A 14290-nucleotide genomic window follows, 5' to 3' on the forward strand; every position below is an offset into this window, starting at 1 on the left:
AAACATCAACTGCAGCTGGAGGATCATCAACTCGGTGAAAGACACGCTTTGGTCTGCCCAAAACTTGTTGGTCTTCCAGCACAAAGAGTTGTCCCCGACCGATTGTTGCGGACTGGCACAATCCAAAGTCCAGGACTACGTGCTGAGGGACGCACTAAAGCTTGGGGCAGCTGCCGCAAAGGCGCAATGGGGAAGGGTCGCTGTCTAAGACCTTTCTACCACAGCGCACCGAGAGACTGGGAACTGTTTAGAGCCCCTCGGGCTGTACAGATCAAAATGAAAGGCTGTAAATGATTGTAATATTGTTTGTACTGATGCACCTGGTGATACATTTTGTAAAAGTTTAACCTGGATTGTACCCTTGTAATGTTGTTTTTGAAATGGTTTGGAATGTGATTGAAGATATTTTATGAATAAAGTATATTTTTACAAAAAAAAAAAAGTTGTAGTCCACACTTACCTGGCAGGGGAGACACCATGATCATGGTTCTGCCAAGGCAAGGTCGGGAAACAAAGGCTATAACCAATCGAAACCCATACCATGGGTTATCTAACACCGTCCGAGTCACGGTGAAGGATAGCAAAGGAGGATCACCTATGGATCGGGCCTTCTTCGCCAGGAGGATCCTGTTGAAGGCGTGAGGCTTTGAAGCTCCGGAGATCTTCACCCTGCAGGACTTCCCCAACGCTGGTTTTTTCGACGTGACGTTCAAGCGGGTGGCAGACTGCGTCCAGCTCCTGAGGGTGTTCGAGGAGAAGAGAGACCTGCCGGAGATGAAGATCCTGATGGCGGAGCCACTCTTTTCTCTGCCGTTGCAATGGGACCGTGTGGTGACGGTGCATCTGTACAACCCCTTCGTCCCTGTCGCCGACGCGGTCACCTTCCTCACCAGGTACTTCGATAAGGTGGGGAGCGGCACCGAGATTCGAGATGACTTGGGGATCTGGACAGGCAAACGCCAGTTTAAGGTCACGCTAAAGACCGACGGTAAGGGAGCCATTTTCCATCCTCCTTCCAGATTCGCTATCTGGGGAAACCGTGGCTACCTGGTCTACGCTGGGCAACCCAAGCAATGTCGCTCATGCGGCAAGGCTGGTCATGTGGTGGCCAACTGCAGCGCCTCCCTCTGCAAGATCTGCAAACAGGAAGGGCACCAGACAAAAGACTGCAAACAGGCTAAGTGCTGCAATCTGTGTGGCGAGGCAGGTCACCTCTACAGGACCTGCCCCAAACGCTGCCGTACTTACGCACAGGCAGCCAAAGCCAACGAAGGGGAAGCAGAAGAAATGCTTCGTGTCACTCCAACCACCAAGGCCCCCAGGGAGCTCAAGGGGACAAAGGAGGACACAAAGAGAGACAAGGTGGAGGAAGAGATTGAGGCAACAGATAGCAAATCAACAGCACTACCCCCTGAACCTCCCAGTCCTCAGGACAGCAAATCAATGGAGGAGGAGGCAGCAGTGGAAAAGCAGCAGGGGGAGTGGCAGACGGTGAAGAGAGCCAAAAGGAAGAAGGAGCGAAGAAGAAGCAAAGCCACTTCCCAGACAAGTGGCAAGAGGCGTCTCCCATCCGACATGGATGACAAAGGCAGCTCTTTGGATGAAGAAGTGCCAGGGTGGCACCGACAGAAGAAGCGGCAAAGCTCCAGGGAGTTGGAGGACGAGACACCCGAGCTCCAGAACATTGGAGACAACAAGGAGACCAGCGCACCCCAACTTTGCCTGCAACCTGAGGAGGCCAGTGCACCACAGCCCCAGGAATCTGGGAGCAGTGAGGCAATCATCGCACCCCAGCTCCGGGAAGCCGGGAACAGCAACGCCCCAGAGGGGGTGAGTTTTGGAGAAGCTTCTCCAGCAAATGTCATCTCAAAACCCGCTCTCTACGCGAACCCCCAGATGCCACCTGAGCAGAACACTGCCAAGGAGAACTACCTCAGCCCATCCAAAGTGAGGCAATTTGAGCTCACTACGGGTATGAAGGAGCAGACTAAAGGTCTGGGACTCTCAGAGACAACGGGTTTGGTAGGAGAATAAATGCTTTAAAATGGGTTTAAAGATTGTATCCATAAATGTGCGTAGCATTAAATCTACTACGCGATGTGTTGCGACCTTGGACTACCTTGCCAAGGTCAAAGCTGACCTGTTGTTTCTGCAGGAGTGTGCGATACCACACCTCAGCTCCTACAGGCAATGGTCACGATGGTGGTCCCATGGGCCATCGATCTGGTCGGGCGGAAACGACTCTCGTTCCTCCGGCCTAGGTATTCTGCTGCGGGGAGGCAACTTCACCATCTCCGAGGTTAAGGAGGTGGTGGGCGGGCGCCTCCTCGTAGCAGATGTAATGTACAAGAACGCTCCACTCCGGTTAATTAACGTGTATGGCCCGTCACAAGGCGCCGAGCGGCTGGAGGTTTTTCAGCAACTCCCACTGCTGCTGGCGACCTCCAGGCCGGTCATTCTGGGCGGTGACTTCAACTGCATCATCGATGCGGCTGGACGATCCAGCAGGGCCGACAGCAGATTGGACGCTACGTCCAGATCCCTGATGGAAACAGTTAAGGATGCCAAGCTGCACGACGTCTTCAGCAACCCTGCAGACGGAGCGCAGCATAGATACACCTGGTCGCGGCCAGACGGGTCCATTCGTTCCAGGATAGACTTCCTGTTTGTGTCCCGTGCATTCGCAGTCAGATCCACCGACGTCAAGCCGGTGTTTTTCTCTGACCACTGCCTCCTACTGGCGGACTGCCACTTGGAGAAGGACCTGAGGGGGGGTAGGGGGGCATGGAAGCTAAATGTGCAACTGCTGACCCCAGAGAACATTGAGGAGCTCAAGAGGGATTACAAAGGTTGGAGAACCGTGAAACCCCTCTTTGAGTCCCTGACACACTGGTGGGAAGCGATCAAGGGAAACATCAAGAGGTTTTTCATCCTCAAAGGCACCCAGAAAGCTAGAAAGGAACAGAGGGAAATGTCCCGACTCCAGAAAAACATGCAGAATCTGCTCCGGCGGCAGTCGATGGGGGTCGATGTCAAGGAGGAACTCCAAGAGGTGAAGAGCCAGCAAGCCTCGCACTTTGCCTCGGAGGCCTCCAAGATCATCTTCCGTTCCAGAGTCCGCTTCGTGGAGCAGGACGAGACGTGCTCACGTTTCTTCTTCCAAAAGGTACACAGAGAGAGCTCTGTGATCAGCAGCCTGAAGGAAGAAGACGGCTCAGTAAATTTATCACGGTCCGACATTTTGAGGATCAGCAAATCCTTTTATGCCGGATTGTATGACGTGAAGCCCACGGACAGCACGGCCTCCCAGTCCTTCCTTTCCTCTATCACGGAGGTCTTAGACGACAGTACGCGGAAGAGCCTGGACAAACCGCTAACTCCTGATGAACTGACTAAGGCCCTTGAGTCCTTCGAGAAGAGTAAAACTCCCGGAAGCGACGGCTTGCCGGCGGAGTTGTATTCAGCTCTGTGGGACTTGATCGGCCCAGACCTGCTAGGAGTGTACGAGAGTATGCTCCTGGCCGGCAGTATGTCAGAATCCATGAGGAAAGGCATCATCACCCTCATCTACAAGCACAAGGGGGGAAGGGAGGAAATTAGAAATTGGCGACCCATTTCACTGTTGAATGTGGACTATAAGATTCTGTCCAAGGTCATCGCCAATCGGGTCAAATCCGCGCTGGAATTGGTGATCCACCCTGACCAGACCTGCACTGTGCCGGGCAGGAAGATCTCTGACAACCTCGCGCTGCTCAGGGATACGATTGCCTATGTACAGGACAGGGGTGTGGATACCTGCCTCATCAGCCTGGATCAGGAGAAGGCCTTTGATAGAATATCGCACACCTACATGGTGGATGTGCTCTCCAAAATGGGGTTTGGGGAGGGAATTCGAAATTGGATCCAACTGCTCTACACTAACATCAGTAGCGCAGTCTCAATCAATGGGTGGGAAACAGATAGCTTTCCGATTAATTCTGGAGTCAGGCAGGGCTGTCCTCTCTCACCTGTACTTTTCGTGTGTTGCATAGAACCCTTTGCCGAGTCCATCAGGAAGGATCCGGGCATAAGAGGAGTGACGATCCCAGGCAGTGGAGGCACTCAGGTTAAAGCCTCCCTGTACATGGACGATGTCGCCGTCTTCTGCTCGGATCCGCTGTCGGTGCGCAGACTGATCCACATCTGCGACCAGTTCGAACTGGCCTCGGGAGCCAAGGTAACTCGTGGGAAGAGCGAGGCCATGTTCTTAGGGAACTGGGCTGACCGATCCTTTGTCCCCTTCACTGTCAGGGCTGACGGCCTGAAGGTGCTGGGGATATGGTTCGGAGGGACCAGGGCATGCGTTAGAAACTGGAAGGAGCGAGTGTCTATGGTGAAAAGGAAACTGGGCATGTGGGAGCGACGCTCCCTCTCCATTGCGGGTAAGAACCCGGTCATCAGGTGTGAGGCACTCTCGCTGTTGCTGTACGTGGCGCAGGTCTGGCCCATTCCACGCTCCTGCGTGGTGGCGATCACTCGAGCCATCTTCCGCTTTATCTGGAGGTCAAAAATGGATCGTGTCCGCAGGGACGCGATGTACAAGCCTCTAGATAAAGGGGGAAAAAACGTGCCCAACATCGCCCTCATACTGATGGCCACCTTTGTGTGGCTGCATCAAGCGGTGCGTAGACCCTCAGTACGCAAACACCAAGTGTCACTATGTGCTGAGGTTCTACCTGTCCCCGGTGTTGCGAAGGATGGGTCTGGCCACGCTGCCGCGGAACACTCCAAGTAGTTGGACCGTGCCGTACCACCTGTCCCTCGTGGAAAAGTTTATGCAGAAAAACACCTTTGACCACAAGTCCATCAGGCAGTGGTCAGCACGTAACGTCTTAGAGGCCCTGAGGGAAAAGGAGAGGGTGGACCCTGTGGGATGGTTTCCCGAGCAGACTGTCAAAGTCATTTGGCAGAATGCCTCATCACCAGAACTTTCCAACAAGCACCAAGACGTAGCTTGGCTGGTGGTGAGAAAGGCCCTCCCCCTCAGATCCTTCCTACACGCCAGGAGTCTCACCCCCTCTGCACGTTGCCCTCGAGGTGGCTGTGGTGGGGAAGAGACCGTTGTTCACCTCCTGATGGATTGTGCCTTTGCAAAGAAGGTCTGGAGAGAGATGCAGTGGTTGCTGTCGAGGTTCATCCCGAGCAGTTCTGTGACACAGGACTCTGTGCTCTACGGGCTGTTCCCAGGGACACACACCGAGACAAACGTCAACTGCAGCTGGAGGATCATCAACTCGGTGAATGACGCGCTTTGGTCTGCCGGAAACTTGTTGGTCTTCCAGCACAAAGAGTTGTCCCCGACCGAGTGTTGCAGACTGGCATAATCCAAAGTCCAGGACTACGTGCTGAGGGATGCACTAAAGTTTGGGGCAGCTGCCGCAAAGGCGCAATGGGGAAAGGTCGCTGTCCAAGACCTTTCTGCCACAGTGCACCGAGGGACTGGGAACTGTTTAAATCCCCTCGGGCTGTACAGCTCAAAATGAAAGGCTGTAAATGATTGTAATATTGTTTGTACTGATGCACCTGGTGATACATTTTGTAAAAGTTGAACCGGATTGTACCCTTGTAATGGTGTTTTTGAAATGGTTTAGAATGTGGTTGAAGATATTTTATGAATAAAGTATATTTTTGCCAAAAAAAAGTAGTAGTCCACTCTTACTTACCTGGCAGGGGAGAGACCATGATCATGGTTCTGCCAGGGCAAGGTTGTGAAGCAAATGCTATAACCAATCGAACCCCATACCATGGGGTATCTAACACCGTCCAAGTCATGGTGAAGGACAGGGAAGGAGGAGCACCTATGGATCGGGCCTTCTTCACCAGGAGGATCTTGTTAAAGGTGTGTGGTTTTGAAGCTGTGGAGATCTACTGCCCGCAGGACTTCCCCAGCGCTGGATATTTTGATGTGTCGTTCAAGCGAGTGGCAGACTGCGTCAAGCTCCTGAAGGTGTTCGAGGAGAAGAGAGACCTGCCAGAGATGAAGATCCTGACGGCGGAGCCGCTCTTTGCTCTGCCATTGCAACGGGACCGGGTGGTGACGGTGCATCTTTACAACCCCTTCGTCCCTGTCGCCGACGTGCTCACCTTCCTCACCAGGTACTTCGATAAGGTTTGGAGCTGCACCGGGTTAGAGACGATTTGGGGATCTGGACATGCAAACGCCAGGTTCAAGACCGACCTTCCACCCTCCTTCCAGATTCGCTATCGGGGGAAGCCGTTGCTACCTTGTCTACGCTGGGCAACCCAAACATTGTCGCTCATGCGGCAAGGCTGGTCATGTGGCGGCCAACTGCAGTGCGTCCTCTGCAAGAACTGCAAACAGGAAGGGCACCAGACAAAAGACTGCAAACAGGCTAAGTGCTGCAACCAGTGTGGCGAGGCAGGCCACCTCTACAGGACCTGCCCCAAACGCTGCCGTACTGACGCACAGGCAGCCAAAGCCAACAAGGGGGAAGCAGAAGAAATGCTTCATGTCACTCCAACCACCAAGGCGCCCAGGGAGAACAATGGGACAAAAGAGGACACAGAGAGAGACAAGGTGGAGGAAAAGATTGTGGCAACAGATAGCCAATCAACAGCACTGCCCCCTGAACCTCCCAATCCTCAGGAGAGCGAATCAATGGAGGAGGAGGAGGCAGCAGTGGAAAAGCAGCAGGGGGAGTGGCAGACGGTGAAGAGAGCCAAAAGGAAGAAGGGGCTAAGAAGGAACCAAGCCATTTCCCAGACAAGTGGCAAGAGGCGTCTCCCATCCGACATGGATGACAAAGGCAGCAGCTCATTGGACGAAGAAGTGCCAGGGCGGCACCAACAGAAGAAGCGGCAAAGCTCTAGCGAGTTGGAGGACGAGACACCCGAGCTCCAGAACATTGGAGACAATGAGGAGACCAGCGCACCCCAACCTTGCCTACAACCCGAAGAGGCCAGTGCACCACAGCCCCAGGAATCTGGGAGCAGTGAGGCGATCAGCGCACCCCAGCTCCGGGAAGCCAGGAGCAGCAACGCCCCAGAGGGGGTGAGGATTGGAGAAGCTTCTCCAACAAAGGTCATTTCAAACCCCGCTCTCTGCACGGACCCCGAGATTCCACCCGAGCAGAACACTGCCAATGAGGATTTCCTCAGCCCATCCAAAGTGAGGCAATTTGAGCACACTACGGGTATGAAGTAGCAGACTAAAGGTCTGGGACTCTCAGAGATAACAGGTTTGGTGGGAGAATAAATGCTTTAAAATGGGTTTAAAGATTGTATCCATTAATGTGCGTAGCATTAAATCTACTACGTGATGTGTTGCGACCTTGGACTACCTTGCCAAGGTCAAAGCTGACCTGTTGTTTCTGCAGCAGTATGCGATACCGCACCTCAGCTCCTACAGGCAATGGTCACGATGGTGGTCCCACGGGCCATCAATCTGGTCGGGCGGAAATGACTCTCGTTCCTCCGGCCTGGGTATTCTGCTGCAACTTCACCGTCTCCGAGGTTAATGAGGTGGTGGGCGGGCGCCTCCTCATAGCAGACGTAATGTACAAGAATGCTCCACTCCGGTTAATTAACGTGTACGCCCCGTCACAAGGGGCCGAGCGGCTGGAGGTTTTTCAGCAGCTCCCACTGCTGCTGGTGACCTCCAGGCCGGTCATTCTGGGCGGTGACTTCAACTGCATCATCGATGCAGCTGGACGATCCAGCAGGGCCGACAGCAGATTGGACGCTACGTCCAGATCCCTGATGGAAACAGTTAAGGATGCCAAACTGCACGACATCTTCAGCAACCCTGCAGACGGAGCACAGCGTAGATACACCTGGTCGCGGCCTGATGGGTCCATCCGTTCCAGGATAGACTTCCTGTTTGTGTCCCGTGCATTCGCAGTCAGATCCACCGACATCAAACCGGTGTTTTTTCTGACCACTGCCTCCTACTGGCTGACTGCCACTTAGAGAAGGACCAGAGGGTGGGCAGGAGGGCATGGAAGCTAAACGTGCAAATGCTGACCCCAGAGAATGTTGAGGAGCTCAAGAGGGATTACAAAGGTTGGAGAACCGTGAAACCCCTCTTTGAGTCCCTGACACACTGGTGGGAAGCAATCAAGGGAAACATCAAGAGGTTTTTCATCCTCAAAGGCACCCAGGAAGCTAGAAAGGAACAGAGGGAAATGTCTCGACTCCAGAAAAACATGCAGAATCTGCTCCGGCTGCAGTCGATGGGGGTCGATGTCAAGGAGGAACTCCAAGAGGTGAAGAGCCAGTAAGCCTCGCTTTTTGCCTCGGAGACCTCCAAGATCATCTTCCGTTCCAGAGTCCGCTTTGTGGAGCAGGATGAGACGTGCTCACGTTTCTTCTTCCAAAAGGTACACAGAGAGAGCTCTGTGATCAGCAGCCTGAAGGAAGAAGACGGCTCAATAAAGTCATTGCAGTCCGACATTCTGAGGATGAGCAAATCCTTTTATGCCGGATAGAGGGCCAGTGATAGGTGGAGCAAAGGAGAGATTGCCAAAGATGTCAAACACATCTTGTCATCTTTGGCAATCTCTCCTTTGCCTCTATCTATCACTGGCCCTCTATCCAGCTCCACCTTTCCCATCCACCCTTAAACAGCTTATATTTCACCACATTTGTATTCCTCTTTAGTTCTGATGAAGAGTCATACGGACTCAAAATGTTAACTCTGTCACCTGTTCATGAATGCTCAGTTTGGGTTCCATTAGGACCATTCGGCTTCTAGAGCAGATTACAGCCTTAGTCAAAATATGGACAAAAGAGTTGAATTCCAGCGGTGAGGTGAGTGACTGCCCTTGACATCAAGGCAGCATTTAACAGAGTGTGGCATCAAGGGGCTCTATTAAAAGTGAAGTCAATGGGAACTGGGGAAACTCTCTACTGGCTGAAGTCATACATAGCATAAAGGAAAATGGTTGTGGTTGTTGAAGGCCAATCACCTCGGCCTTAGGATTTCACTGCAGGAATTCCACAGTGTGGTGTCCTAGACCCAAACATCTTCAGTTGCTTTGTTAATGATCTTCTACTCATCATAACGTCAGAAGTAGGGATGTTCACTGATGATTGCAGTATTCATCCCCAGTTGCAACTCCTCAGATAAAGATGGCACCCATTCACCGCTTTAAACATTCACTTCCTCCGCCATCAGCGCACGTGGCCACCAAGTGTATCACCTACAAGATGGACTGCAGCAATTCATCAGGTTGTCATCAACAGCATCTACCAAATCCATGACCTCTACCACCAACAAAAAGGGCAGCAGTTGCACAGGAACACCATGACCTTCAAGGTCCCCTCCAAGTCACACACCATCTTGAACTGGAAATACATTCCTGTTCTTTATCCTTGCTGAGTCAAAATTTGGAATTCTCTTCCTAAAAGCACCTTGGGAGTACCTTCACTACGACTGTAGCAGATCAAGGAGGCAGTTCACCGCCACCTTCTCCAGGGCAATTAAGGTTGGGTAACGAATGATGGCCTTGCCAGCAACGTCTACATCCCATGAATGAATAAAAACATATGGCAGGGCAGTCAGTGGTTGAAGGAAATTAACCTTTCAACCATGACTCTTCCTACCTTCACAAAGACCCTCCTAAAGATTAACCATGACTTTGTCCTTTCGATACTAAGAGTACATTCCAGTTCTGACAAAAACAGTATTACTTTATATTGAATTTTTTATTATTTTATTACAGATTATTATTACTCCATCACCAGAATTTAATCTTAAGTGTAGGTACCGTACAAAAAGTAGACAGCTATAAACACATTATATTTGTGTAGTTTGTAAAAATAGTTCCAAATTTCTTATTTTGGTTTTGTCCTACTCCAAGATGTGCTTCAATTTATTAAGCCTAGCTCCGTAAAATTAGAATTAAATTTAGAATTGAATGCAATGTACACAAGAAAACTGTTCAAATTTACTCGGATGCAAGTCTATAATTGCATGTCTTAGTTTGGATCAGAAGAGGTGCTTGAGCGAGTTTATCTTACACAAGGATATATCCTCTCAATGCAGCCAATTCTCCAAAGACAGTACATCCGACAGAAGCTGAGATACATTATAATGGCAGCTTTACCTCCGGAATCCTAGGGTTATTGAAAGGTCCAACTGCAGATTTTGAATCAATAACTGACCAGCAGCAAAGCTAGGGTAAAAGAAGATTCAAATCAGCAGCAGCCAGGACTGACTGCAGAAGGGAGATGTTCCACTTAAATATCATCACACTGGTTGATCAGAACAAGAGCAGGTGAGAATGGGGTATTTGAAATGAGAGTAGTGGAGAGAAAATATTTGTGGACCCCAGACATTATAAAGAACAAAATTTTAATGTATAGGAGCTTTCTGAAGTTGGCCCTTGACTTGCATGAGGGCCATGGAATCTTTGGGACAATTTTTGTGTGATACTTAAAATGTTATCTTATCCATGGATGCCTTTCTAGGCAAACATGTACAGTAGTAACATATAGCACAAACATACTGAGACAAAATAAACATTATGCATTGGATGTACAGTATCAACAAGGAAAAATTCCTCTTGTTGCTTCTTCATATATGTCTGGGAAAACCCCCAGTGGCGACATGACCATTTGATGCTAGTTTTTCCAGAGAGCCTATCTTCATACTAAATCAGCTGCTTCCACAATCTGCTATTTTGCCTAATTATAGGCCTGCAAGCCCTCAACCAAGCATGATCCTCAAGCAGAGACATGTGGTGGTACTTCATGAGGTAAGCAAGGCACAAAGTGGCAGATCTACTGACTCCTGCAACACAGTGTAGCAATGTTCATCCATTCAATTTTCCAACAAGGTGGATTTTGTCTGCCACCATGTCAAAGTACTCACTTAACTGTGAACTGGAAGAATCTGCAATAGGAATATTAATATACTCAGTGCCTGGAAATGTAGAGCTGATCACCTCTGGCATCATACTGATCATACACGTGACACCACTGGCCTGCAAGAGACTCTGGTTGTGTGAAGCAACAGCATTGCTTGAATATAAACTGTGCGTAATCTGAGTCAGGCCCGAGAGTCTTGGTTTGGGTTGTACAGAGTGAAGTGATGAACTGCTTTTCACTGTTGAGTGGGGAATCAAATCCATTACAAATAAAACATTATGTTTTCTTCAAATCTTTTGCACAACATTCAAGTTGTCTAGAAAGGAAAAACAGTTAAAGTGCCGGTGAGAGGAGAAGCAATGATAGATTCTGACCAGTGAATAATATTCATTTGAATGACCCTGACAGTATGGAAGACAACAACTTTTATTGATATAGCGCTTTTAACATAGTAAAACTTCTTAAGATGCTTCGTGGGAGTGTTATCAGACAAAATTTCACATAGAAGATATTATCACAGGTGACCAAAAACGTGGTAAAAGAGATAGATTAAGGAGCATCTTAAAGAAAACAAGGGAGGTAAAGAGGTTTAAGGAGGGACTTTCAGTGCTTGTGGCCTAGAATACTGAATTCACAGCTGCCAATGACAGGGTGAAAGAAATCAGGGATGCACAAAAAGCCAAAAAGTGGAAAAATTCAGTGTTCTCCGTGGGCTGTAGGAGGTCACAGAGAAAAGTTGGGGGCGGTTGGGGTTAAACCCATGCATGGAATTTAAAAACGGCAATCACCAAAATGTTGGGAAGAAATAAAATGGATTGATTTCATTTGTTAATACCGCAGTTAATACCTTCCATCTCCTAATGGACAACATGCAGGGCTAATGCAAAGCTAGGATTAGTAAGCATAAATTGGGGAAGAAAACATCAGTGGATTTGGAAAATAATCCAGAATAAATAAAAGAAAGCTTCATAAAATATTGTGGAAAGAAAGGCAAGATGATCCACTAGAAAGAATACAAGAAACTTTAAAAGCTTATCAAAAAGTCAGGGAGACAACTATATACAAATACAGCTGAAGTTGCTAAAAGCAACAGCAGGGAAGATGCAAGAACATTAATGGGTGCCAAGATATTAACTGTCATTTGGTCAATATTGTTAATTGCAAATGGATTTCACATTCCATGCTTGTTAGCAATATTGCTTTATTACAATGTCTGAAATATATTCCAGGTGGTTAAAAGAAGCAAGGGAGGAAATAGTGGAGTCTCTAGCAATCAAATTTCAACCTTCTCAGGCTACATGACAGGTGCCAAGGGATTGAAGGACTGCCAATGTTATACCATTGTTTAAAGCAGTACAGGAAGGGATAATCTGAGTGATTATTGGTCAATTATTTTAACTTTGATTGTGAGCAAATTACTGAAATCAATTCTAAGGGACAGTATAACGACATGCTGCATTGTTCCAGTGAAGGCCAACGCAAACTGGAGGAACAGCACCTCATCTTCCGACTAGGCACTTTACAGCCTTCTGGGCTGAATATTGAATTCAACAACTTTAGATCTTAAACTCCCTCCCCCATCCCCACCCCCTTCCCGTTTCTTCCCCCTCCCTTTTGTTTTTTTCCAATAATTTATATAGATTTTTCTTTTCCCACCTATTTCCATTATTTTTAAATCTATAACTGTAATACCCTGTCAGTCTTTCCACCCCACCCCCACTAGAGCTGTACCTTGAGTGTCCTGCCATCCATTCTTAATTAGCACATTTTCTTAGATAATATCACCACCTTTAACACCTCTTTGTTGCTTTTGTCTGTGACATCTTTTGATTATCTGCTCCTATCACTGCTTGCTTGTCCCTACAACCACCTCCACCCCCCAACTTCTCTCCCCCCACCCCCCCACCCCCTCCCCGAACCTTAAACCAGCTTATATTTCACCCCTCTCCTAACTTTTCTCAGTTCTGTTGAAGGGTCATGAGGACTCGAAACATCAACTCTTTTCTTCTCCGCCGATGCTGCCAGACCTGCTGAGTTTTTCCAGGTAATTCTGTTTTTGTTTTGGATTTCCAGCATCGGCAGTAGTTTTTTGTTTTTATTGACTAGCCTGGGTTGTTTCACTTGGAAAAGAGACAGCTTGGGAGGGGGGTGAATTAATTGAGGTATATAAAACTATAAGGGGTGTGATAAAGTAATTAGAGATGACCTACTTAACTTAGTAGAAGAGGTCAAAAAACATACAGATTTAAAGTAATTGGTAGAAGGAGTTGAGAGTAGATGAGGAGACATTTTATATAAATGAATAAACATTTTATTCCCCCAGGGGGTGGTAGGGACCTGGAACTTGCTGCCTGAAAGGGTGGTAGAGGCAGAAACTCTCATCAAATTTAAAAAGTACTTGGATGTCTACTTGAAGCGCTGTGACCTGCAGCACTATAGACCGAGTGCAGGGAAGTGGAATTCGGCTGGGCAGCTCTTCACCAACCAGCATGGACATACTGGGTCAAATGGTCTCCTGCCGTGTTGCAAATTTTCTATGATTCCTAAGTGTGAAATGGACAGATGATGCAAAATTATTCAGTGTATTTTATGTATTAACTATACAATATAAATGGTTCCTAAACTGTATAATATTAAATTGAATAAATTACATCCAACAGTTGCTTCAATGACAATGATCTATAACATTCTTTATCACCCTTGCAAACAACCAAATTGCATTTATATAGTGTCATTAACTCAAAATAGCATCTCAAGGCCTTTCACAAAAACAGAATCAGGCAAGATAATGAAGGAGGCATGAGTGAGAGTTTGTTTAGGGGTAAATTGTAAGGAGTGCCGTAGTGAGAGGGTCATGGAAGTTTGGATGGGCCTTCCAGAGTTTAAGGCTGAGGCAGCTAAAGGAACAGCACCAATGGCAGCGCCAAGGGGGCGGAGCAGACGGAGGGAAAGGCCTGGGCCTAGGCAAAGCCTGATGTCTCCATGGGAAAGGCAACATCGCGCTTTCACGCCCCTCAACCAGACGGGCAATGGGAACTGCAGTGGTCCCACCGACCCCACTCGCTCCGGCGCAGCGAGCCTCCAACCTAGACCATCACTGCCGCTCCCCGAATCTCACCCTGGTTCAAAGCAGCAGGAGGCCCCGCCCACCGGGCCTGGTTAAGCAACAGGCCCCGCCTCGGCCCCCAAGCCCAGGAACAGGACCCGCCGTCCGGGTCGAGCTCAGGAACAAACCACGCCCGCAAGGCCTCGCCCACCGGGTCTGGCCCAGTAACAGGCCCCGCCCACCGAGCCAAGGCGCGCGGGAGTTGAAGCACCGCCCACCCGTCTGATCTACATTTATCTACCATAATCCTCTGCGGTAAAAAAATACTTTGAATAGTTACAGGAAAGAATAAAAATAATAGAAGTAGAGATTTAT

At 48.9% G+C, this 14290-nt stretch overlaps 1 protein-coding gene and 1 pseudogene across 2 annotated transcripts in view; one reads left to right on the forward strand and one right to left on the reverse strand.

Moving 5' to 3' along the window:
* LOC144687635 (synergin gamma-like) overlaps window positions 1-14290 on the forward strand; it is a 450053-nt gene that overhangs the window by 68004 nt on the left and 367759 nt on the right. The window lies entirely within an intron of this gene.
* On the reverse strand, window positions 10546-14149 carry LOC144687107 (dual specificity protein phosphatase 18-like; annotated as a pseudogene). The gene is made up of 3 exons (XR_013578062.1): window positions 13988-14149; window positions 13280-13412; window positions 10546-11185 (listed from the first exon to the last, which is right to left on the reverse strand). The product of XR_013578062.1 is annotated as a dual specificity protein phosphatase 18-like (transcript).

The sequence above is a fragment of the Cetorhinus maximus genome, chromosome 12 (assembly GCF_964194155.1).
Source record: "Cetorhinus maximus chromosome 12, sCetMax3.hap1.1, whole genome shotgun sequence".
NCBI classification, from domain to species: Eukaryota; Metazoa; Chordata; class Chondrichthyes; order Lamniformes; family Cetorhinidae; genus Cetorhinus; species Cetorhinus maximus.